Consider the following 26,492-nt stretch of genomic DNA (forward strand, 5'->3'; position numbering starts at 1 on the left):
TTCATTGTTTCTGAGACATCTGCTCTTGTTTTCATATCTGTTTCTCTGTATGCAATGTGTCTTTTTCTCTGACTTGAGATTTTTCTCTTTGTCACTGCTTTCCAGTCATTTGATAACTGTGCTTTGATGTAGTTTTCTGTGTTTCTTACATGTGCTGTTCATTGATTGATTTACATCTATGGATTTATCCTTTTCATGAAATTTTTAAAAAATTCTGGCCTTTATTTCGTCAAGCGCTTCCCTGGCGGCTCAGCTGGTGAAGAATCCGCCTGCAGTGCAGGAGACCCGGGTTCAATCCCTGGGTTGGGAAGATCCCCTGGAGAAGGGAAAGGCTACCCACTCCAGTCTTCTGGCCTGGAGAATTCCATGGACTGTATAGTCCATGGGGTCGCAAAGAGTCAGACAGACTGAGCGACTTTCACTTATGTCTTCAAGTATTTTTTCTTTTCTCCCTTCTCCTATTGCTCCAGTTCCATCAATATGAGGTCATCTGATGCCATACCACAGTGCACTGATACTCCAGTAGTCTTGTTCTGTCCTTTCTCTCTGTGTTTCATTCTGGACAGTGTCTATTGCTGTGTCATCAGCTTCAGTGATCTTTTCTTCTGTGCTACCTAATCTGCTGTGAATTCCACCAATGTATTTTTCACTGAAGATATCATACTTTCCGTCTCTAAAATTTTGCTTTGGATCTTGTTGATATCATCCCTGTCTCTCCTTATCATGCTCAGTTTTCCCCTATATTTCTTGAACATGGTCTATACGTATATCAACTGTCTTAATGTCCTTGTCTACTAATCTGATCATCTTTTTCATTTTGGGGTCTGTTTCATTGATTGGTTTTTCTCATTATTATGGACGGTAGATCTCTGTTTCTCTGTATGCCTTATCAGTTTTGACTAGGTGTTAGACATTATGAATTTTCTGCTGTTTGCTGTTGGTTTTCAATTCCTTTAAATTTTGAGAGGCTTTGTTCTGGGATGCTGTCAAATTCTTCAGAGACGATTTTAATGCTTTAGAACAGGGATCAGCCAGCTATATTCTGCATGCAAAATCCAGCCCACTTTCTGGTTTTTTAAACGAAGTTTTAATGGATTACAGTCACCAGCTCCGTCCACTCATTTATTCATTTATGTGTGGCTACTTTTGTATAAAAACAGGAGACTTAAGTCACTGAGACAGAAACCATATGGCCCGTAGAGCCTAAAATATTTACTATCTGACCCTTTACAGAAAATGTTTGACAACCCCCTGCTTCAGAAGCTTGCTTTTAAGCTTTATTAGGTGGGTCAAGACAGCCTTAGTCTATGGCTAATTTGTCTCCACTACTGAAGAAATGCCCTTCTGAGGAGTCTGCTTGAAGCCTGGCATGTTGCAAAGTTGTTGCACTCTGGCTAAGAGAAACATATAAGGTTCCTGGCCCTGTTTGGTCTCTGGGGAGTCTCTCAGCCTTGGTTGTTTCCTTATAGGCATGCCCTCATCAGTTCTCAGCAAAGACTCCAGGGAGACTTTCTGCACATCTCCGGAACTCTTTCTTCATACAACTTTATCCCTTAGGTATTCTACCCCATGAATTCTAGGCATTTGGAACGCCTGAATTTTTCAACTCTGTCACCTCAACTCAGGAAGGCTGCCAGCCTCTGCTAAGGTTATCCTTCCCTGTCCTGCAGCCTAGAAACTCTCCTGGAAGTAGACAGGGTGACTGTGGGGCTGACTTTGTTGGTTGCCCTTCTCCTGGGGAGCACCATCCTATGCTGACTGTTATCCGGTGTCTGAAAACCATTCTAGGTTTTTATGCAAACTAAACAGTGCACTGTTTGAGCCAGACTGGAATAGTTTTTCCATGTGCAGCAACCCCCCGCCCCCACCACTGATCTTCCTCAGTCATCCAGGAGGGTGGACGGGGTGCTGGTTTTATAGAGACTATATTATCCCTTCGAACCGTCAACCGCCATGTCATGAAGGAGACGGTGAAACAAGCAAACAGAACTCAATCAAAAACTGAAAAACAACATACTGCCCTAGGAAGGAGATATTTCAAACTCACAGAGTCAATTTTTACAAATGCCACAGGCGTGATCAGTTTGATTTCCGGTTAGACTTCTCTTATTATTGTTGCTTTGTTTTGCTTTAATAAGAGATTCCGGAGAAGGTGCTAGAGGGTTGGAATTGAATCAATCTTGAAGGCAAATTTCTCTCTTTTATTAATTCCACAAAAGGAGTGGTGGGAGGTGATTGCTTCTGAGATATTTAATGAAGATTCCAGGTCTCATGAATTTAACACATTTGCTTACATTAAGCAGGTGCTAAATTTGATATAAATCTATACTACTTTCTGGGGGTAATTAGTGCTGGGAGCTTAATACTCTCTGAAATAGGACTGCCTTTCATTGTCTGACACTGTTGAATTGGAACAAACCCAGCAAGGCCACAGATGACATAGGCCAATACTTAGGATTAGCAGGTCTGCTGGTGGTGCTGGGTACTTGCCACAAAGAGGACAAAGATGGATGGAATGCAGGGAGCTGTGTAAAAGGGTGGGGGGCAAGGGAAGGGAGTTTTAATGCATATGTGGGGAATCTAGAAAAATGGTACAGATGAACCTTGCAGGGCGGGAAAAGAGATGCTGACGTAGAGAACAGACATGTGGGTGCAGGGCAGAGGGCAGGGATGAACGGGGAGATTAGGATTGACGTATGTGCATGTGTGTGTAAAACAGATACCTAGTGGGAGCCTGCTGTACAGCATGGGGAACTCAGCTCTGTGCTCTGTGGTGACCTGGTTGGGTGGGATGGGGGTGGGGGTGAGAGGGAGGTCCAAGAGGGAAGGGATATATATATGCATGCAACATATATATATCCCGGTGTGCTTAGTCATGCCCGACTCTTTGCAACCCCGTGGACTGTAGCCCACCGTGTTCCTCTGTCCATGGAATTTTCCAGGCAAGAATACCCGAGTGGGTTGCCATTTCCTCCTCCAGGGGATCCTCCTGACCCAGGGACTGAATTCACATTTCTTATGTCTCCTGCATTGGCAGGTGGATTCTTTACCATACCATGTGGGAAGCCCAGATATGTGTATGCTGCTGCTGCTGCTAAGTCGCTTCAATCGTGTTCGACTCTGTGCGACCCCATGGACGGCAGCCCACCAGGCTCCCCCGTCCCTGGGATTCTCCAGGCAAGAATACTGGAGTGGATTGGCATTTCATATAGCTAATTTGGGCTTCCTTGGTGGCTCAGAGGTAAAGAATCCGCCTACAGTGCAGCAGACTTGGAGTCAAGGTTCAATCCCTGGGCTGAGAAGATCCCCTGAAGGAGGAAACGGCAACCCACTCCCGTGATCTTGCGGGAAAATCCCAGGAGAGGAGAGGAGAGGAGAAGAGGAGCCTGGTGGGCTAGAGTTTCTGGGGTTGCAAAGAGGTGGACATGACTGAGCGGCTAAGCAACAACAATGATAACCTATTCACTTTGTTATGTAACATTGTAAAGCAACTCTACTCCCAGGAAGATAGCTTCAACCACAAATGTAACAACAGCAACAAAAATTAAAAGGGGTCAGAAAAAGCAACAAGACTCAAATGTCAGGATAACCAGGAGCAGGTAGGGTATTCGGGATGCCGATTATGAAGAATGCAGAGGACCAGAAATCTGACACATTTGGGAATAGACCACATGCCATGGGAGAAAGTTTCACAAAGACATAGGTTAAAGGCATAAGACTAGGGAGCCTGTCCTTCCTTCCGAAGTCTCAGACACCAGCATTTTAAGGAAATTTGGGGGCATTCATGACTTTCCCACCCCTCAGCATATCTTCTCACAGGCTTTCTAGACTGGCATGTTCCAGGTGGAGAGATTTTACGATGGCTATGTAGGAGGAGATGTTGTTCAGTGTTAACATAATGGTTGATGAGGTATTGCGTTGGAGGCAGGATACCTTGCTTCTGCTTTTACATCATCTTGTCACTAAATAGCCAGGTAGACTTGGGCAAGTCACTTTAACCTCCTGATATTTTGGTTCCTCCTCTTTAGAGTAAAGGGATTGGGTTGTATGGCTCAATTACAGTGAGAGATTCCTTTAACTCAGCACTGTGTAATATGCCAGTTACCATAGTCAGCATTTCAGATACAAAGCTCAAATCCTCAAAATAGCCCTACGACACAGACATGATCATTAGCGTCTTTTTTTTTTTTTAATTGGAGTGTGGTTGATTTACAGCGTTGTGTTAGCTTCAGGTGTGCAGCAAAGAGATTCAGTTATACACGTACATTTGAACTTTGAACTTTCATTGCTCAGTTCAGTTCAGTTCAGTTCAGTCGCTCAGTCGTGTCTGACTCTTTGCGACCCCATGAATCGCAGCACGCCAGGCCTCCCTGTCCATCACCAACTCCCAGAGTTCACTCAGACTCACGTCCATCGAGTTGGTGATGCCATCCAGCCATCTCATCCTCTGTCATCCCCTTCTCCTCCTGCCCCCAATCCCTCCCAGCATCAGAGTCTTTTCCAATGAGTCAACTCTTTCGCATGAGGTGGCCAAAGTACTGGAGTTTCAGCTTTAGCATCATTCCTTCCAAAGAAATCCCAGGGCTGATCTCCTTCAGAATGGACTGGTTGGATCTCCTTGCAGTCCAAGGGACTCTCAAGAGTCTTCTCCAACACCACAGTTCAAAAGCATCAATTCTTCGGCACTCAGCCTTCTTCACAGTCCAACTCTCATATCCATACATGACCACAGGAAAAACCATAGCCTTGACTAGACGGACCTTTGTTGGCAAAGTAATGTCTCTGCTTTTGAATATGCTACCTAGGTTGGTCACAACTTTCCTTCCAAGGAGTAAGCGTCTTTTAATTTCATGGCTGCAGTCACCGTCTGCAGTGATTTTGGAGCCCAAAAAAATAAAGCCTGACACTGTTTCCACTGTTTCTCCATCTATTTCCCATGAAGTGATGGCACCGGATGCCATGATCTTCGTTTTCTGAATGTTGAGCTTTAAGCCCACTTTTTCACTCTCCACTTTCACTTTCATCAAGAGGCTTTTGAGTTCCTCTTCACTTTCTGCCATAAGGGTGGTGTCATCTGCATATCTGAGGTTATTGATATTTCTCCCAGCAATCTTGATTCCAGCTTGTGTTTCTTCATGTCCAACTCTGCAGCCCATGGACTGTAGCCCTCCAGGCTCCTCTGTCCATGGAATTCTCCAGGCAAGAATACTGGAGTGGGTAGCCATTCCCTTCTCCAAAGGATCTTCCTCACCTAGGGATGGAACCCTGGTCTCCCACATTGCAGGCAGGTTCTTTCCATCTGAGCCAGAAGGGAAGCCCTACATGTACATATATTCATTCTCTTTTAGGTTCTTTGCTCATATCGGTTATCACAGAATATTGAATGGAGTTCCCTGTGCTATGCGGCAGGTCACTGTTGGTTATCTATCTTATATATAGCAGTGTGTGTGCGTTCACCCCAGGCTTCTGACTTATCTCCTCTCGCCTACCCATGTTTCCCCTTTGGCAACCATAAGTTTGTTTTTGATATCTGTAAGTCTATTTATGTTTTGTAAATAAGTTCATTTGTTTCCTTTCCTTTTTCATTTAACTTAGATTCAGCATATGCGTGATATTATATGATACTTGTCTTTCTCTGTCTGACTTACTTCACTTAATATTTTATCATCTCAATTTGATGAAGAAACTGCAGCTCAGAATGTTTAAGGATGTGCCCAAAATTTACACAGCAAGGTGACAGCCAGGACTCCATGGCAGGTCTTGACTCCAAAACTGTAGGCTCCCTTCTATCTCTAACAAATGATAATTTTGCAAAGTACCAATGGTTTCTCTTGGTGGCTCACAATAAAGAATCCACCTGCCAATGCAGGAGACAGGGGTTCAGTCCCTGGGCAGGGAAGATCCCTTGGAGAAGGAAACGGCAACCCACTCCAGTATTCTCATCTGGGAAATCCCATGGGCAGAGGAGCCTGGCAGGCGACCATCCATGGGGTCGAAAAGAGTTGGACATGACTTAGCACCTTATTCAACAACAATAGCAACTGAATATATGTAGTTAGAATGCAAATGTTAAAATCTGATATAAGTCCCAGGAAAACAGATCAGGAGAGTGTGGATGGTGCCCTGTTGTTCCATCACTGCTCTAACCAGGGCTTGATGAGGGGCCACTGATGGAAGATTATTAAGGATCCAATAAGTGCTTCCTAATTTGAGTCCCATTCGTTCACACTTTGATATAAAAGCAGATCCAGTGTCTGTGGTCTTTTTTTTTTTTTTTTAGTAAATCATTTGAAATTACCTCTACTTCTGAGAACTTTGGGTGTCTCAGTAGGTATGGGAAATCCATTTAAAAATCAGTATCCTTTTTCTAAAAGTAAGAGCTTTCAAATTAAGCATTCCTTTCATGCATCAGCGACTTCTGAGTCTTGCAATTAATTATTGTAATGTTAAAGGTCTTTCGTGTTTATGATACACACTGCGTTCCACAGGCTTATTATGAATTGTAATTTTTTCATTAACTCCCTTCATAGTCACTATTTGCACTCTATTATATCTTAGTTGATCATTTATATAACATTTGAAAGTAATAAAACTGTTTTTCATTAAAATCACTCTATGGTTGTGACATTTCACTAAGGTTAATAAAAAAAATGTTTTGCAAAGGGTGAGGTGGGGGGGTGGGAAGTAAAGGTTGGTTTCAGTAAAACCAGTTACTTTGAAAACCCACTACTTAGTGTGGTGGTCACGCTTTGAAGTGAAGAGGTCCTTGGTTCTCGGGTCCAGGCCTTGCTCTTATTAGCTGTGTGGCCTTGAGCATGTGAGTTTCACCTCTCTGAATGTCAATTTCTTTATCTGTAAAATAAGGATGATGAAAATAATAGCTTCGTGTTAATAAGCATTGTGAAATGTCTGAATGAAGGAATTGAAGAAGCAATGGAAATTCACCGGTACACTCATGGATCAAATGTGGAACACTACTCTCCATTAAGAAAAAAGTCAACAGAAAACTGTCACATTGATAAGAACGTTGCCAGAAACCTGGGCACGTTGGGAGGGAAGGAATTTATCGCTTCTAGAACAGAGCCAGTCATCGCGTACTTTACACTTCAAAGAGCAAAAAGCTTGCAATGGTTCCATTTACATCCAGAGGCTCAGGGGAGAATGATAAGGATCCGAAGGAGATAATTTCCAAACTGCCGCTGTTTCCTTTGTCTCTGCCTATATTGATATTGTCTCGTCCATTATGATGGGAGAGCAGCATCTTGAATCTCAAATATGCACTGAGCACAGGCAGGGAAGACAGTGAGGGACTTATAAAGGACAGTTTAAAATTACAGTCAGATAATTATATTCTCTCGTAATTCAGACAGCGATTTGCTTGACAGTTTTTCAGCCCAGTCTGGCACCTCCTGGCAACCTGGAGCTGGAAAAAGTTTCAAATCGCAGAACAAATAATAATAACCACCACCACCAGCAAAGGAAAGTACTTGGCAGAGCTTCAGGGCAGCATTTTCCCGCTTGTTACTACATTTGATTGCTACAAGTATCCTGCAGGAGAAGCAGAGGAATCAAGGGCAGCTCTAGCTTTCCAGGTGCTCAGGTCAAAAATCTGGGCATCCTTTTTTTTTCTTTTTTACAAAGCCCACATCCAACCCACCAGCAAATTCTATTGGCTGTTGCATCAAAATATGCACAGAATCTGATCACTTCTCTACCACCACTGCCTCCCTACTCTGGGCATCCTCATCTCTTGCCTGGACCTTCCAGCTGTCTTCCTGTTTATGCCTTGGACCCACAATAGTCACTTCTTAACCCACTGGTCTCTCTGGAGTCCTTTAAAGACACGAGGCAGATGCTGTCACTTCTTCCCTCAAACCCCTCTATGAGTTTCCCATCTCATGTGAGTTGAACATGGAAATCACTAGAAGGTTCTATAAATTCTGTCACTGTCTCCACTTCAGCCACTCTGGCCTGCTTGCTGTTCCAAGAACAGTTTCAGCATCTGTTTTTTTCCTCTTTTCTTTTTCTGTACTATTGCATCTCTAGCATCTACAACTCTACTCAGTATTTGTCTAATGTAATGATTTCTTAAAATGAGCTCTGGGTTCTTCCCTGGCCATCCAGTGGTTAAGACTTTGCCTTCCAATGCAAGAAGTGTGGGTTCAATTCCTGGTCTGGGAGCTAAGCTTCCACATGCCTCAAGGCCAAAAATTCAAAACACAAGGCAGAAGTAATATTGTAACAAATTCAATAAAGACTTTTAAAATGGTCCACATTAAAAAAAAAAAAAACTTAAAAAAAAACAAGTTCTGAAGTCAGACCACATGGGTTTGCATTTCAGATCCATTACTTCCTCACTGTGTGACCCTGATTGGTCTCCTCATCTGTAAAATGGGCATCAGAGAGATACCTTTGTCCTAGGTGCCATGAGTTGAGTCGTATCCCAAAAGATATTTCCAAGTTCTAACCCCTGGAACCCACGAATACATGAAAATAGTCTTTGAAGATACGAATGAGCTAAGGATCTCAGCATGATATCATCCTGGATTTTGGGTGCATCCTAAATCCAGTGGTTGGTATCCTTGAGAGGAAGGAAAGTAGGATGTGAGCCCCAGGGGAGAGAGTTGTGGAGGCTGAGGAGTGCTGGGAGCCATCAACGGCTGGAGGAGGTAAAGATGGATTCTCCCTACCTCCCTCCAAGGGAGCACAGCCCAGCCAATGGTGCGCCTGCTATGGCGGCTTCCCTGGTGGCTCAGTGGCAAAGAATCCACCTGCCAATGCAGGAGACACAGGTTCGATACCGGATCCGGGAGGATCCCACATGCTGAGGAGCAAATGAGCTTGTGCATCATACCTACTGAGCCTGGGCTCTGGAGACCCGTAGCCGAAACTACTGAGGACCCTGCACCCTGGAGTCGTGGTCTGCAACAGGAGAAGCCCCCGCTGTGAGAAGCCCGCACACCTCAGCTAGAGGGTAGCCCCCACCAGCTGCAACTAGAGAAAAGCCTGAGCGGCAACGAAGACCCAGCACAGCCAAAAATAAATAAATAAATGGTTTTTTTAATAAAAATCATCCAGCTAGATTTCAGACTTCTGGTCTCTGAAACTTTGAGACAATAAACTTGGGCTGATTTGTTACATCAGCTCCAGGAAACTAACACAATAGGGTCGTTGAAAGGCAGTAATGATCTTATCTATATCAAGAGTGGTACAGTAAGTAGCTCTCTCAGTGTCAGCTGTTAGTATTAGCCCTATTTTACAGACAATGGAACCAAAGTGCTGACAAAATAAATGACTTATCCGAGAGCTCTCTGCTGCTGTGTGTTGGGTCAGAGGTCAGAATTCAGCTTCTGCTGGGTTGCCTGGCATTGTGATGCAGATGACCTCTGGCTACTAGTAGTCCCAGTGAAGTCTCTCCTTTTTTTTAGTTTTTTAAAATAACTATTTATTATTTTTGACCGCACTGGGTCTTCATGGCTGTGCAGGCTTTTCTCTAGTTGCGGCGAGTGGGACCACTCTCTGGTTGTGATGGGGGTGCTTCTCATTGCGGTGGCTTCTCTTGTTGCAGAGCACAGGCCCTAGGGCATGCGGGCTCAGGAGTTGCGGTACACGGGCTCAGTAGTTTTGGCTCCCGGGGTTTAGAGCTCAGGCTCAGTACTTGCGGCACACGGGCTTAGTTGCCCTGAAACATGTGGAATCTTCCCAGATCAGGGATCGAACTCATGTCTCCTGCATCAGCAGGTGGATTCTCTACCACTGAGCCCCAGTGAAGTCTCTTCCAGCTCCTAATAGTCTATGAATTGGCCAGATGCTTGCCAACAAAGGGATTTGTCTTTTTTCCTCAGTCAACCAAAACTCCCCAAAGAGGCTCTGCATTGCTAAAGTATATCCAGATGTGAAACAGGGCACGCCCTGGCGACCTCACAGTTCGCCCACAGAGACCAAAAGGAGCAGAGCATTTAGCCAATCAGACTTGCCTGGTAGGGTCCCCAGTGCCGCATGACCATGTGAGCCTGCAGGCTGGTCGCTTCACACAACTCCCCACACAAGGGCTCAGGGAATATGCCTGGATGTCGTCTGGAGATGGGATTCTGGCCAAGAGTCGGGGGCTTCAAGAAGCATGGTTTCTAGGGGCTTTCCTAGCGGTCCATTGGCTAAGACTTGGCCTTCCAGTGCTCGGGGAATGGGTTCCATTCCTGGTCTAGGAATTAAGATTCCACATGCTGCAAGCCCAAAAAACCAGAACATAAACAAAAAGAAGCAATACTGTAACAAATTCAATAAAGACTTAAAAGAAGCACAGTTTCTAAACATCATAGGGTCCCCCAAATAGCTGAATGAGTCCTCCCCATCATGATTTCCAATAGAAATTTTCCATGAAAAATCAGCCAGCCTGAAATCACTGCCAAAGACTTGTGATTCCTGGACCAGTAGTCAGAGAGGGAGATGGGGGAATGAAGGGAGATTTCAAATGAAACCATTCCCTCCGCCCACTTGGCCAGCACCCGATCCCGGGAAGGGATGTTGAATTTCTTCAAGACATACTGCCTTTGTTCAGAGCGTGCTGGGAACAGAGGGTCTAGCCGAGGGGAGGGACCCGGCAGGAATGAATGCAGGGTAATGCTCTCCACCTCCCACCTGGTCACTGTCACTCAGACAGTGCTCCCCGCCTCCTCCTTTGTGAGACCTGGGATAGACGGGGGACTTCACTGAGCTCTGGAGGCTAACAATATAGCTAGCAAACTACCTTTTGCAAGAGAAGTGCACCTCATTAGGAAAACTGGCTGCATGCCAGAGAATCTTGCTTCCTTGACAGGTGGAGTCTGATCACCCTCTCCTGATGGAGACATGGTGCTGGGGGTGGGGTCTGTTATCCAGAAACGCAGTGTGTAGTTCTCAAGCAAAAGTACAACCAGATTCTGAAAGAGAGCCTCTAAGACAAACAGAAAAGCATTTCTCAGCCTGTGCCAAAGGTAAAGCTGAAATAAGGACCAGGGCGAAGAGCACTGGGCAAAACAGTTGGGTGACTAAGAGGTGGTTGGAGGGGGTGGGTGATGCTGGGATGCTCCAAGGTAAAGTGTTGATACAAAGTAGTTACACTTGCAATTCTGGAGTCAGATATCCTGCTTGGATTCAAATACAACCTCAACCATTTTGTAGCTCTGTGACTAAGGCAAAATCTCCTAATGGCTTAGCTTCCATTACCTTACTCATGAAATGAAGTTTGCAGAGATTGCCTGAGTGCTGTCACTCCAGTTAGGTCTGTCTCTTTGCCACCGCATGAACTATAGCCTGCCAGGCTTCTCTGTCTGTGGAATTCTCCAGGCATGAATACTGGAGTGGGTACCATTCCCTTCTCCAAGGGATCTTCCCAACTCAGGAATTGAACCTGCGTCTCTTTACTGTCTGAGCCACCAGGGAAGCCCAGAAACTACTTAGTGCCTGGTATATAAAAGGTGCTCAATGAATATTGGCAATTACTCCTAACACAGTTATTATTGTGAGTAGATCCATTGAAAGGCTTGGGATGGGCTGGATGCTGAAGCCTGACAATCAGAAGCATCCTTGCTCCTGCCTAAACTTCTTGTTTCATCTTCCCACCCTGGGCGATGGCAAAAAGTCACTATATGGAGAATGCCTACCAAGATGGAGGACCAAGACTGAATAGCGAGGATGGTGATGGGGGAACAAGAGAAGAAGCAAGGGCATTTTGTATGTTGAGGGCATTTGTATGTTGGTCTACTGCTCAGTGGTCTCAAGTGATGTTTCTGAAAGTTGGAAATTAGTAGAACTATTGTTGGCCAAGTCCTGTTTTCAGTGAATGGGGATTTCAGGTCAAGATCTTATAGTCAACCTTTAAATAGTTTTCTGGCCATTCTTTTCCAGAATATGTTTACTCCTCGGAGAATGTGAGGGGAGGCTAGGCTTCTTAAAGCAGAGGTGGCCTTATTACTTGGGCTTCCCTGGTAGCTCAGACAGTAAAGAATTCTCCTGCAGTGCAGGAAACACAGGTTCAATCCCTGGGTCAGGGAGATCTCCTGGAGAAGGGAATGGCAACCCACTCCAGTATTCTTGCCTGGAGAATCCCATCGACAGAGGAGCCTGGCCTTATTCTTTATCTAGAAAGCCACGGGAGGCAAACAAGGAAATCTAGGAAAGAGTTACAGATACACTGAAAATTGTTGCAGATTAGCTATCTCTGAGGAAATCTATAATCAATTCCTACTTTTTTTTTTCTTTTTGCTGTACCATGCAGCTTGTGGGATCTTAGTTCCTCAACCAGGGATCAAACCTGGGCCCTGGCAGTAAAAGTGCCAAGTCCTAACCACTGGACCATCAGGGAATACCCACCAATTCCTACTTTCATTCCACAAATACTCCCTGCATTCCTCCTATGGGAGAAGAAAACTAGACCCTAAGAAGGCCATGATGATACCTGCATCAGAGCCCCACCAAATGGAAAGAAAGAACCGGTCAACAAATGCTTAAAGTGGATGTGACTTATGATCAAAGTCAGAAGGGAAGGAGCTTCCAAGCAGAAGAACTAACTCAGCAGCTGTTTGAACAGAGCATGAGTTTTAGCATCAGTTCAGTCCGGGTTTCAGCCTCTGGCTGCATCACCTATGAGCTTTGAAAACCCGTACAAGCCTCTTCACTTCGCAGCCTTCCTTTCTTCACCTGTAATACAGCACAGCTACCATCTCTGGGGTTGTAGAGAGGATGGTTTGCGATAACATATAATGTCGCTCAGACAGTGGCACATGGTAGAGATGCAACAAAAATCTGTTCTTTCCACTGGAGGGGATCCAGAAAAGACTTTCTAAAGAAGGAGCCATTTAGGCAGGATCCGAAGGAGGAGTACGGGCCTTGCCAGGTAGAGTGGGATGCTTTTCGAGGATGCTTTCCACAATATTGTGATTTCTGCCCAACTTTTCAGGAACCCATATGCCCACTGACTGACAGTAATTTTACAAAGCCAGACGTGTCTGTATTCTTTCGTGATCCAAAAAGAAAAACTCTTTTTATTTTTTGGTACTTAACGGTTGTTTTGTGGTAGTTACAAAACGTCCTCTAACTGCCAGCTACGCATCCACCAAAAATATCACCGGGGGCATTATATGTGCCAAGAAACTAAAAGGAAGGCAGGAACTGGTTTCCTTCCATTAAAGCGGAGCGGTCTTGAGGTGGAAAACTAGCACTGAGGCTGAAGAAGAGGTACCCGAGTGGACAGCTGCACGCTGGGGTCCCTTGCCGCCTGCATGGATGGCTGTGCACCAAGGCGCTGGTGCTTTGCGGACTGCGCTGGGCTGCAGGGACCCATTAGTATCCAAGCTGCCCGTGAGCTTCCATTTCTCATGCACCTGAAATTCTGACCAAGGTGAGGAAAGAAATAAGAGAAAGCTCTCTCCCGGGGTTCGGGGCCGAGATCAGGGAAGCAACCTCGGTGGTGTCTCGGGCATGGCAATCCCAGGTGCGGGCTGTGGGCGCTACTGCAGGGAGGCCAGAGGGAAGCGTGGTCCACGGTGACAACGAGCTGATCGGCTCATGCGTGTCTGTGCGTGCGCAAAGCGCACATGCATGCACGCAGTCTCCCAGCCCTCCATGGCACTATCCCCTGCTGGGCTGTGTCATCTTCCAGAGTGAGTGCTGGAAACTCATCTCACCTCTAGTTGGTGGGGAGCATCAGAGAAGGAGGTGGTGCCTGTCTGCCTGTCCTCCCAGATCTCAGACTGGTCTCACTCTGCCTGGACTGCCCTCCCCCATCTCCTTTCCTGAACTTAAGGCTCAGTTCAAATGCCACTGCCTGGTCAACTGGACTGTAAGAGCCAGAGAATAGGGATTATACGGTCTTATTCACCATCTGTCCCTGGTGTTCAGCGCAGCTCCTGACACATAGTAGGTGCTCAGTAAAACTCATGTCAAGTGAGTGACATGCCCAGTCTTCTCTAGTTCCTTTGTCCCATTAAGGGTGGAACTTCTAATTTCTCAGCCCCGTGTTTCATATCACATAACTGTTTCCATGCTTGTCTTCTCATGTAAACTAGGGACTCTTAACCGAGGGCCCACAGGTAAGTTTCAGGGGAATTCAGACACCCTGAAATGTACACAGAACGTGTGTGTGTGTGCACACACACGCATGCACCTAGGTTCATCTTTTTCTGGAGGGAAGGTCCCAGCTCTGACCAGGTTCTCGTGATTAGAATAAGGTTGGAAACTAGACTAGTCTGCAGAGGCCTGGGCTGTGCCCACTCGGAGGCCAGGGTCCTGGCTAGCACAATGCTTAATACACAATAGGTGATCAGGATGTGTTCGCTGAATGAGTGAGTGAGAGAATGGTCTTAAGCCCTGACTCCGGCCTCCACCATCACCAGATTCCCAGACATGGATTCCTCCAGTCACACCACTGCCAGCACCACCCACCCATCAACTGATGGATGATAACTGCATCACAGCAAGTCAGAGCAGGCCATGTGTCTCTGAGCCTCGGTTCCCTCACCTGTGAAATTGGAGATAAGTCTTGCTCTGCCTACACTCCTAAATGGTCATCATGATCAAATGAAATAATAGGTTCTTTCACCCACATTCCGGAGAAGGCAATGGCACCCCACTCTAGTACTCTTGCCTGGAAAATCCCATGGACGGAGGAGCCTGGTAGGCTGCAGTCCACGGGGTCGCTAGGAGTCGGACACGACTGAGCGACTTCACTTTCACTTTTCACTTTCATGCATTGGAGAAGGAAATGGCAATCCACTCCAGTGTTCTTGGCTGGAGAATCCCAGGGACAGGGGAGCCTGGCAGGCTGCTGTCTATGGGGTCTCACAGAGTCGGACACGACTGAAGCGACTTAGCAGCAGCAGCAGTCACCCACATTCAAGAAATCCTTATTGAGCCCCCTCTGCACCAGGCTCTGGAGGTATGAAGAGAAAGGAGATATACAACCTGCCCTCAATGAGCTCATAATCTAATGGGGGAGACCGACAAGTGACCAGTTTCAACATGATGGGGAAACTGTGACCGCACTAGAGGAAAGCTCACAGGCTGCCAACCTGAAAAGTTAAAAAATGGAGACCTCTCAGGGACTTCCCTAGCGGTCCAGTGGTTAAGACGCCATGCTTCCACTGCAGGCGGCACAATCACTAGTCAAAGAATTAATATCCAGCGCACCACATGGCTAGAAACATTTTCTTAAAAATGGAGGCAGCTCAGAGGAGAAACAGAGATCTGAAGGATGAATGAATGTTAGCTAGAGAAGGAGAGATAAAGCGCATTCTAGGAAGGGGAAACAGCCGGTGCGAAGGCCAGGAGGCAAGAATACGGCACCTTTCTGGGGCTCCCAGCTTGCTCAGCACACAGTAGGAGAGTCAGAGAGACAGGCTGGAGGCATGATCAGGGACAGGATCATACAGGGATGCCAAAATTGGTCTTTTTCCAGAAAACAGTGGGGAGGGCTTTTGAGTCAAGGCATTGAAAAATGCAGATTTGTATTTTAGAAAGCTGACTCTTGGCTACAAGATAGAGAGCTCATTGGAAAAGCAAGATGCAGAGGACCAAGACTAGTCAGGAGCAAAAGGTAGCCATCCGGGGAAGAGGTGAGGGTGGCGTGCAGACTCGGGGCACAGAATGGAGTCCGCAGACGCCAGGTCAGTGGCAGCAACCAGACCTGATGAATTAATGAGAAAGCGTTTATAGATCAAAAGGGCGGCTTCTTCAATATAGTAGCGCTTCCTCATTCTGTATGTGGGAGCCACGTGAAGTCATTTCAGCCTGCCACAGGCTCCACAAGGCTAGGCTTTCTAGTTTCAAAAGAAGGGGAAGGGCCTTTTCTTTCTATCTGTGAATTCTTTTATCTCTATGGTCATACAGAGGCAAAACCACTTAGGAACAGTCAAGAGGAAAGGAGTGCTTTTGAAAATAAAGTGACATTAACTCAGGACAGTGTTTGGAAATTGGGGGACCTAAAAGATGCACAGAAATTGCTTTTTGCCAGCAGCTTGGAAGAAGTGCCTAGAAATGCCCCCTAAACAGATCGGGAGGAAAAAAGCATTTCAGCCCAGATCAGACCATGGGTTAAAAATGATGCAAAAGATCAGTGTCAGAGAGAAAGAATTTGAGAAAGAAAAATGCCTAATCAGTATCAATTTAATAGGCCACTTAAACAGTAAAAGAAGAAATGTTGATGTTCTATGGTGGCGATTTTATAATCACTGGAGTACTTAGCTTCATGTAAGCCATCTCATATTCATTAGAAATAAGAGGAATTTTATTCATTGGAAAGAACTCTTCAATTTACAACATCTTAATTGCTCAGGGGTTTAAATTCTGATAAAGGAAGCTCATTGTTTGTAAAATTTCCTTTTTAATTAAAAAAATTTTTTAATTTATTTATTTTGGGCTGCACTGGGTCTTCGTGGCTTCGCACAGGCTTTCTCTAGCTGCAGCGAGCAGGGACTACTCTCTCATTGTGGTGCATGGGCTTCTTCTTGCTGTGGCTTCTCTCGTTGCGGAGCACAGGCTCTAGGGAATGCAGGCTTCAGTAGTGCTGGCTCACAGACTTAGCTGCCTCACTGCATGTGGGATCTTCCAGGACCAGGGATTGAACCTGTGTTGCCTGCATTGGCAGGTGGATTCTTAACAACTGGACCACCAGGGAGATTCAGAAGCTCCATTTTCTGTGGGTGTGGGGGAGTCAGGCAGCGGGGAGAATTTGTTCATTATGATAAAGACACTGGGGTTGGTATGGAGCTTGGTGGCTGCATCAGGAAGAATGGGCTGGATTATGGTTGGTAAGAAACAAGCCCCGAATCTTGGTGGCTTAATGCAACATAATCTGGTTTCTGGCTCATGTTTTGTGTCCAGTGTGGCTCCACAGCAGGTCACTCAGGGATCCAGACTCCATCTCCGTGTGACCACAAGTCACAGTGCAGGGGCGTGCAGCCCTACCCTACCACATGCCTGGGAGGAGGAGACTGTGGAGAGGCCCACTGACTGCCCAGCGGCACAAAGCCATCGAGCCCTTCACACCCCCACTAAGACGGCAGCACTTCAAAAGCAGGGCCCAGCTCGTGAATCTTGGTCCCACCAAGACAGTGCCTCTTCCAGAGTACATGATGGTGGATTTTTGACAAATGTATGAAGGAATGTATTGACACGTGGATCTGATTTTCAGAACTTGTTGAGCTTTTCTAAATGTGTAGGTCCTGAGAAGTCTGCCTATGTTCTTTCAGCCAATTTTCCTTCAAAATTTTCTGAGTCCCCAGAAGGGAACACATCTGGTTTCCTGAAGCCTCCAGAGCAGACGCCCGAGGCAAGGGAGGGACTCTGAAGTCTCTACTTCCACCAGGCTAATGGAGCAGCTGGCCTGTCAGCGGTTTCGTCCCCGGGTTGTCTGGGACTCAGGAATTAGCCATCAGAGGCCAAGAGGGAGGAAAAAGAGTAGCATAGATGATGTCTTTATTTTGTGTTAGGCATGGTGCTGCCAGCTTTGCTGAGCTTTTCTCCTTTAAGCCTCACAGCCGCCCTGGAAGGAAGATGTTATGCTTCCCCTCCCCCACCCCATTTTCCCATTGAGAGAACTGATACTTGAGAAAAATAAGGCATTTGCCCAAGATCTCATGGCTACTAAGTGACTTAGAACCCAGGTCTGCCCTGCTCTAAGCCAGGGCTTTGAACCACTGGGCTGACATCTGTCTTCTACAACCACGTCGCACACAAGCTGCAAACCATTTTTTTTCTCTGAATTTCCAGCCATGTGTTGACAGGAAAAATAATAATAATAATAAGGATTGAAATTTGAGAATTCTGTCTTATTCGAGGCATTACTGAGTTGAATGTACTGAGTTGGAAGAGCCTCTAAAAGTACTGAAACACGATATGGAATAAGCAGTGGGACTTCCAGATCTGGAGTCCTGAGAAGACATTTGAACTAGTGACAGAAATGTGCTAGGCAACACAAACCATGGCTTCAGTGAAATTTCCTAGGTAGGAAAAAAGATGTTCGTTTTTGCTGGCTGTTAGAGAGAACCAGGAGCAGAATAAGATGAAAAACTTGGGGTTTTCAAATCCTGGCACCATCTTGCTGCCCCTCAGGCTCAGAGATGATACATCAAACCATACCTGTGTGTTAAAAGACTTGATGCCTTCCTGGGCATTTAAATGCTGGCCTTTATGGAGCCAGAGCTAGCCTTGACTCTTGGGTATGTTGGTTGGGACCTATAAAGTCACACATCTGAAGTCCTGTGGAGTGGAAGAGGGAAAACCTAGAAACCCAGATCAAGTGGATGGTGCTCTATGTGTCGGGCTCATCACCAACAACTCCCAATTGGTCAGGGCTGTGCAGAGTGGGATGGGTTGCCTTAGGAAGTAGAGGGCTCCCCATCACAGCGAAAGTGGGGTAAATATTTGACACCAACATTATAGAAAGGTGTATGATGATTGAGCCATCTGATCTTGAGTCCATTATGATCTGTGAGATCTTTGAATTCTTTCAGGCAGGAAGTTCTTAAGCTCTTCTGTTGGATTCCTGGATGTATTTTGTGTTTGTTTTTTGAGGGGTGGGGGTACAGGAAACACAGGGCCTCTTGTAATGTGTATGTGAGAGCTACACAAACATGCAGACAATTGCCTTGGTGGAACCTGCATGACAGGAGACAGGCAATGCTACAAAAACAAAGTCTTAAAGGACTGAGGTCCCTTTCCCTCCTGTCTGCATTTGGAGAGCTGTCCTAAAGGACTTTCTGTTGACAGATTTTTCCTACTTGTGCCTTTAATTTTTCGAACTTATGCTCCCCCATCTCCTAGTCAAATAGTATTCTGCTTTTCAAATGACAATGGGAAGCCATTTCCTACTTGTAGGTAATTTAGAGATGAATCTTTTTATGACAGAAGCAACCTCCGATGGGTTCCAGCTATCTAGACTTCTGCATACTGAGTCTTCTAAATCAGGGTCCTGCCATTTGGCTCACCCACTTCCCCCATTAGATTTAAATCACCCTGCCAGTCATTTCTATGAAAAAAATTTTTTTTAGGTGAATAAAACTAGAGGAAGAATTTACCAGAAGGATGTCTTGGCTACACTTGGTCCTCTTGGAAGGGCTCCCACATTACCACGTAATGACCACATTACCACGTGCATGTTTCCAGCGCTGCTGGGAGTATGGTCTTCTTTGTCAGTTCCATATTATTAGCTTCCAGAAAGCTCTCTCTCCTCCATTGCCTTCCTAGCACAGGACAAGATTGGCTCTGAAGTGGATTGACTCATCTTGGGGGTCTTGTGCATTTCCTGGTACAAAAGGGCACCAAGAGGCCCGCTCAAGCCTGCAGAAATTATTCTTTCTGCACATATTGTTATGTATTACGCTTCTTCAGTGGTGTCCAGGAGCCTTCTTTCTGAGTGTGTGAAAAGACACTCACTTGGGACACAGCACGGGTTCTCTGACCCAGGGCTTCCTGGGATCATCTCCATCAGCTGGAGGAGCACAAGAGACACTTGGGTTCCCTAAGTCCGGGTGGCGTTTTGGAAAGAGAAGAGCTTTGAAGGCAGACAGGCTTGGCTTCAAAGCCCAGCTCCCCTGCTTACTAGCTGTGTTATTCTGGGTCCATTATGTAACCTCCCTGAGCCTCTGGTTTCTTATTTGTGATAATAATAGTTAACTTTGAATGAGGGTTCGCTGTCTGCAAGGCCCTAAGCTAAGTGGTTTATATGCCTTGTCTAATTGAATCTTTACAGCAGATCTTGAGGTGATGTAAAGCATCTTTCTCCATTTCATTGCTTCAATCAAACACTGTCTCAGCATCACAGACTGTGGGAGAGGATTTGGAAGGAAGAGACACAGCAGAAGCTGATCATCCCTGGAGGTGGGGGGTGGGACCTGGGTGGGGGTGGGAGCTGGGTGTGTGTGGTCGCTGCAGAACCACCATTTTGAAGATGGAAGACACCGTCTTCACCACTGGCCAAGGCTGGGTGAGGGGCCCACCTCTATTCTCCCATCACCCCCTGTCTCCTTGCCTATTGCCATATCCATCCCTTCCACCCAACCAGACTGTGAGTCCCTTCAGGGCAGGGACTCTTTCTTATCTCTGAGTCCTCAGGACCTCCTGCAGTACCTGGCAGGTATCTGATGCTCAGTGAAGGAAGTTGAACAGAGGAATAAATAAAGGAATGAATCTGTCCATTTAGCTAGAAATACCTCTGACTAAGTCACTAAGATTCCAGTCCCAGCCCAGCCTTACCCTAGATAAGTAACTTCCGCTCTCTGTACCTCAGTTTCTTCTTCTGTGAAATGAGGGAATTAGAAAGGATAAGGTCTCAAGGTCCTCAGAGCTTGGCAACTTGGTAACATCTACAACTGCTAATCAGTACCAAGGGCTTCCCAGCTGGCTCAGTAGTAAAATCCACCTGCCAATGCAGGAGACACAGGAGACACCTATTCAATCCCTGGGTCGGGAAGATCCCCAGAGAAGGAAATGGCAACCCACTCCAGTATTTCTGCCTAGAAAATCACATAGACAGAGGAGCCTGACGGGCTACAGTCCACGGGGTAGTAAAGAGTCGGACAGGACTAGGTACAAAACACAGACAGACTGAGAAGTTCAAGAGCCTGCAGGTTCCAGGAAGTCTCCCTCTTTGAACAGTAGATAGCACAAGCTTGACCCAGGGAGGATGGAGAAGGATTCAGATGACCCACCCACTCAATGGGAAATCTCATTTTCCAGCTGGCACTCACATTGTGTCTATAGTGTAGACAGCCCTGCTCAGCACTATAGCAGATTCAAAAGAACTGAGTTCCATCCCTGTGCTTTATGGGACATAGGACCTGTCTACAAACATCCATCGTGCAGGGTGCATCAGGGGAAGAGTCTCAGGAGAGGTCTGAGCCATCGTGTTCTGCTATTCATAGGTAAATAGTGATAACATCTGGTTGGAGATGAGAAGGACTTCTTCCTCTAGGAAATGGCATTCAAAGGGCCCCAGAGGATGAGTTGGACTTGCACACATAGAGATTGAGGAAGACGTGTCAGGCAGAGGGCTTGGAGGTGGGCAAATGGGCCAGAAAATCCCTGTTTGGGAAATGGTAGATGATCTGGTTTTGCAGAGCACAGCATTTATCCAGGAGAGATGCCAAAAGAAGGCTGTGAGAGCTCAGCCCAAAACCCTATGGAGGAAGAGCTTAAACACCAGAGTGAGGAGTTTGTATCTAACACAGAAGGCAGTGGGGAGACATTTAAGATTTTTGAATCCAGGAGTGAGAGCCAAGCTACCTTTGGAAAAATCCATTTGGCTTCATAAGTAGATGCAAAAACTGAAAGTGGGAGATGGGGGACAATGTTGAGACTGTGGCAATGGTCCAGGGAGAAATTACAAGGAACTCAACTAGGGTGATGGTCGTGGTGCTCAGAAGCTAGAAGCAGAATTGGGAGCCACTGTGGGAGGAAGCCCTGTAGCTTGCTAAGTGACTCCAGAGGTCAAGAGAGGAGTCCCCAAGCTTCCCTGGTGGTTCGGTGGTTAAGAATCTGCCTGCCAGTGCAGGGGACACCAGTTCGATCCCTGGTCCGGGAAGATTGGACATGCCACAGGACAACGAAGCCCCTACATCACAACTATTGAGCCCATGCTCTAGAGCCCGTGAGCTGCAACTACGGGGCCCCGGTGGGCTGCAAGTACTGAAACCCACACACCTAGAGCTTGAACTCTCCACCCAGAGAAGCCACGCAGTGAGATGCCCAAGTGTAACCCCCACCTCATGGCAACTAGAGAAAGCCCATGCACAGCAACGAAGATCTAGTGCAACCAAAAATAAAATTTAAAAAAAAAATTTTTTTTAAAGGAGTCCCATCTACCTCTCAGGCTTCGGTGATGGCTGACTTGCCATTTGTGTGCAGAAGTACAACCAAGAGAAATGACGGGAGGAGGAGAGGCTGATTCAGTGGCATCGGGGCTGGTGAAGGCGGAGATGCAGATGGCAAATGTGTTTGGGACATGTTAAGTGTCACGTGCCGGCCTGATGCTTGGAGCTGGATCATGTGATCAGGCAGTGCGCACCTACTATGTGCCTAACTCCATGGGAATCTTTGCAGGCATCGGCTCACTTAGTCCTCCACAACCTGCCTGGGAGACAGGCACTCCTCTCCCTTCAGCCGTAAGATACTGTGATGCTGTGATTCCAGTCTGTTACCAAATGATGCTCTTTTCATCAGAGCAAGTCAAATTCTGCCTCTTTCTTGAGCTCTTCGGAGGAAACAAACAAATCGCTGTCATCTCTAAAGCGTTAGTGAAATCTGACATCCCCTGATGAGTTGTCAAGATGCTTTCTGCAGAGCTGGCTCTGTGCTATGCCATTCTGCTCCCCTCGTGCAGGAGAGCAGGGTTCTGTTTGCTCCGACTCTGGGCTCCGCCGGCTGTCTTAGATCTCACTGTATTTCCTTCAGCCCATCTCCTTCCAGTCACTGCAAAGATGAGGCCAGGAGGGGCGGGCCTTACTTGAAGCCCTAGGGAAGCAGGTCCTGATTTCACTCAGGAGTCTTGGGGCATGTGGCGTGCCAGGACCTCAGTGATCCTGCAGTTGGGGCGAGGGGACAGGCTTCTAGGGCCCCAGAAACAAGGAGGGGGGCAACCATTTCTTCATTTTCCCAGCTAACTGTCCCCCACAGTACTTGGTCACTGTCCTTTGAAACTATTTTTTAATATTAAATATTTTTAATTTAATATTTTACAATATTATTTTATTTGGCTGCCCTAGATCTTAGCTGCAGCACACAGGATCTTCCACCTTTAATTGTGGCATTTGAACTCTTACTTTTGGCATTTGAGATCTAGTTCCCTGACCGGGGATTGAAACCCCAGACCCCCTGCTTTGGGAATGCAAAGTCGTAGCCACTGGACCACCAGGGAAGTCCCTCCCCTTTGAAATTTGACCTTCAACTTTGCGTTCATTAGCTACATTCTTAGATCATTTCTCCCTCTAGACTATGAGCTACTTGAGAGCAGAGAAGGCAAGGAAAGGAAGTAATGTTTCATTAGCACCTATTAGGGGTCGAACAAAATGCTGTCACTTTACAGCTCTTAGAATATTTCATCCTTACAACAACCTGACGGAAGGAATTCTCATGCCCACTTTCCAGATGCAAAAATTTAAGATTAAAGCAATTGAGTGAATTCAGAAAAGCTATTAGACAAGTGCCTGGCGCAAATGCTCTATCAATTACAGCAATTATTACTGAATAGCTTGTCACAGGACTCGGAGCCTGGAATTCAGTCCCGTGTGGACTGTGTCCAGAGTCCATGCACCTTTCATCCCTCAGGGTATCTCAGTGTCCACTGTAGGAATTTAGAATGTGCTTACCAGTGGACCCTTTATCTTTTTCATGTATATTCTTGACCCTTCCACACCCTGCACAAGGCTTGGAATATCTCATCGCATCTCCAATAATTCATTATTCAGTGAATGATTCGTTGACTGAATGAAGGTGTGCATGTGTGTGCAGCTGGGTGTGTAGTTGTGTGTGTGTGTGTGTGTAGTTAGATGTGTCACTGTGGGTGTTGGGGGATTGTGTGCATGTGTATGTGTGTTAATGGTTTGGGACAGCTTTTCTTGGAGAAGCTCATGAGCTCTCTCCAATGTCACTGCCACCCCTGCTAAGATTTGGGCCACAAGGCGTTGGGTCAGTGACTGGAGGAAGTTCTGCCAATTACCCTCCAATTACACCCCTGCCCCACCACTACCACCCACCATCCCTGCGGTAAGTCCCACTGGAAAGACCTCAGTGAGCCCTTGAATCAAGGGGAGAGCCTGGAAGACAGCAGCTCATCAGAATCCCAGCAAGGTTACCGAGTCGCCTAAATATGGAAACTGCCACCCTGCCAAAAGGGAGATGAGCTCATGTCAGCTACAAACACAGAGCCCAGGGCGGGCAGGCCGGGAGGAGACATGACGGGACTGGTGACCAGACACGTGTGCTGGGCTCAGACTGGCCCTGGGCCAGGCCCAGGTGAGAAAAAAGCCTGCTGAGAATTTGGAAGCCAGCCTCCGGAGAGCGGGGGTGGGGGGGTGGGGAGAGTGGTGCAGGGTGCAGGCTTTGTGGCCAGGACGCGTGTGCCCACCAGTTCTACTTATGTGACCTTGAGTAAGGCACTCAGCCTCCCAGAGCCCTGGTTTACTCCCCTAGAAAGTGAGGTCAACTGCAGTTGAAGGTCTAAGGATCCTCCTACCAGAGGGTTTTGCCAGGCTGTTCCCTCTACACTTTTCCCCAAGGCGTGTACATGGGCTGTTCTTCATCCCCCTTTGAATCTTTAATTCCCTGGGGTCTAGTGGTTAAGACTTCACCTTCTAAAGCAGGGAATGTGTGTTCCATTCCCGGACAGGGAGCTAAAATCCCACATGCCTTGTGGCCAAAAAAGCAAAAGATAAAACAGAAACAAAACAAATTCAATAAAGATATTAAAAATGGTCTACATATTAATTAAAAAATCTTTAAAACAAAATAAGAAATGTGACCTTCTCAGTGAGTCTGTGCTAATCATCTACTTAAGACTGTGACCAGCCCTGACATTTTTGGGTCCCCCTTCCCTGCCTTCGCATGTTTTCATAGTCCTTTTCTCCCCATGGCATTTATCATCTGATGTGTTATATATCTTACTTGTTGTTTATCCCCACTAGGATGTGAATCCCATGCGCTCACATCTGTTTGTGCGATGCTATGTAATTCCATACCTAGAGCAGTGCCCAGAATCTAGTAGGTATACAATAAATATATGTTGGATAAACGCATAAGTGGTTAAATGAGGAAAGGAAGGAAAGAACGAGTGAGGGAGGAAGATGGTGCATGGAAATCAGTTGGTGCTGTGTGCCTGGTGGTAGCTGGTGGGTAGATGACATCTGGCGAGGGATCCACCAGAGGTAACATGGGAGGGTCTCCGAGTGTGGGCAGAGGATGGCAGCACGTTCCACTGAAGGCTAGAACGTTCACTGAGCCAGCTCCCGGTCTCCCACCGTAACAGTAGATGTTACTACTTCTCTGGTGGTAATTGTATTCCAGGCTGGTGATGAGATTTGGGGAAGCCCCTCATTCCTGCTGAAACCCAGCTACAAGCATCCCCCAGACTGGGTCTCTGCTGTCGATAGCTTCATCTCCCCCATCTTTATGTCCTTTTTATTGGCTGTGATTTCAGAGCAGTGTTTCCTGACATTGCCCCAGATTTGCTCCTCTGTGCACATGAGCCAAGCTGGGGCCAGGGCTGCAGAGATGCCCAACGGCCATTCCTCACCCACAAGCTGTGTTCGCAGCTCACGGTCCATGGGGAGGCTTGCAGTCTGTGCGACACCTGTCAGCGCCTCCTCACCCAGGCCCCACCCCAGCCATCTTCCCATCAGTCAGGCAGATGGAACCTATCACCGGAGTTTTTCTGCTCTTGGCCACCCTCTCTCGGATGTGTTCTACAGAAATAGCAGACAGCTTCTGCTGTTCCTGCTAAGGTCACCTGCATCTAGTTGAGAGACTCTCTCCATGCAGAATGAAGAGAGAACGATCTCCAAGTGGCCTAGACATGTGTAGACAGCTCCTCTGGCATTCCCATGACAGAGCAGAGCGTTGGTGAGGCAGAAGGAAGTCAAAGTAGGACCTGAGTGCAGAGCTGCCAAGGTCACCCTGAAGCCAGGGTCGGGGTGGGAGGGCTCTAGTTGTTAAGCCACAGGACTTGAGTTCAGAGTAAAGATTCTGCATTGCATTTTTGAGGCTCAGTTTTCCCATCTATAAAACAGAGATAACAACCTTTGCTTTGGGGTTATTTTGAGGATTAGATAAGATAATATAAATGAAGTTACTTGATCATCTTAAAAGCTATACAATGTTTTCTTTCTCATAAGAGGCTCCAGGTGGGAGTGAAACATCAGCTCTAGACATCCAAAAATGTTAGCAATAATCATGATCCACGGAGCGTTTTTTTTTTTTCTGTGTGTAGGGCATTATGCTAAGCCCTCTGTGTGAATTGTCCAATTATATTCTTCCAAACCTAGGAGTTTGATGCTGTCATGAGCCTCACGTAACAGTTGAGGAGGGACTTCCTTGGTTGGTCCAGTGGCTAAGACCCCAAGCTCCCAGTGCAGGGGGCCTGGGTTTGATTCCTGGCTAAGGAACTAGATCCCACGTGCCACAACTAAAAGAACCCATGTGCTGTGACAAAGATCAAAGATCCCACATGCACCAGTTAAGACACAGTCAGACAAATAAACAAATAAATATGAAAAATAAATAAATAAAACAGTTGAGGAAATTGAGCCCCAGGGAGATTAAGTAACTTGTCTGAATGATACAGCTAGAGGAAATTGAGCCCCAGGGAGATTAAGTAACTTGTCTAAATGATACAGCTAGAAAGAAGTCTACCTCCAGAGCCCCAGCCCTTATGCCCGGCATATGTGTGCTCGCTCGCTTCAGCCATGTCCTAACTCTGCCACCCTATCAACTGTAGCCTGACAGGCTCCTCTGTCCATGGGATTCTC

The 26,492-nt window shown here is 46.6% G+C and overlaps 1 protein-coding gene and 1 non-coding gene across 3 annotated transcripts in view; one reads left to right on the top strand and one right to left on the bottom strand.

Moving 5' to 3' along the window:
- ASIC2 (acid sensing ion channel subunit 2) overlaps window positions 1-26,492 on the top strand; it is a 1,206,384-nt gene that overhangs the window by 1,030,840 nt on the left and 149,052 nt on the right.
- On the bottom strand, window positions 12,272-12,343 carry TRNAK-UUU (transfer RNA lysine (anticodon UUU)). Its single transcript has one exon. It is a non-coding gene; the product is annotated as a tRNA-Lys (tRNA).

Source organism: Bos taurus, chromosome 19 (genome assembly GCF_002263795.3).
Source record: "Bos taurus isolate L1 Dominette 01449 registration number 42190680 breed Hereford chromosome 19, ARS-UCD2.0, whole genome shotgun sequence".
Taxonomy (NCBI): Eukaryota; Metazoa; Chordata; class Mammalia; order Artiodactyla; family Bovidae; genus Bos; species Bos taurus.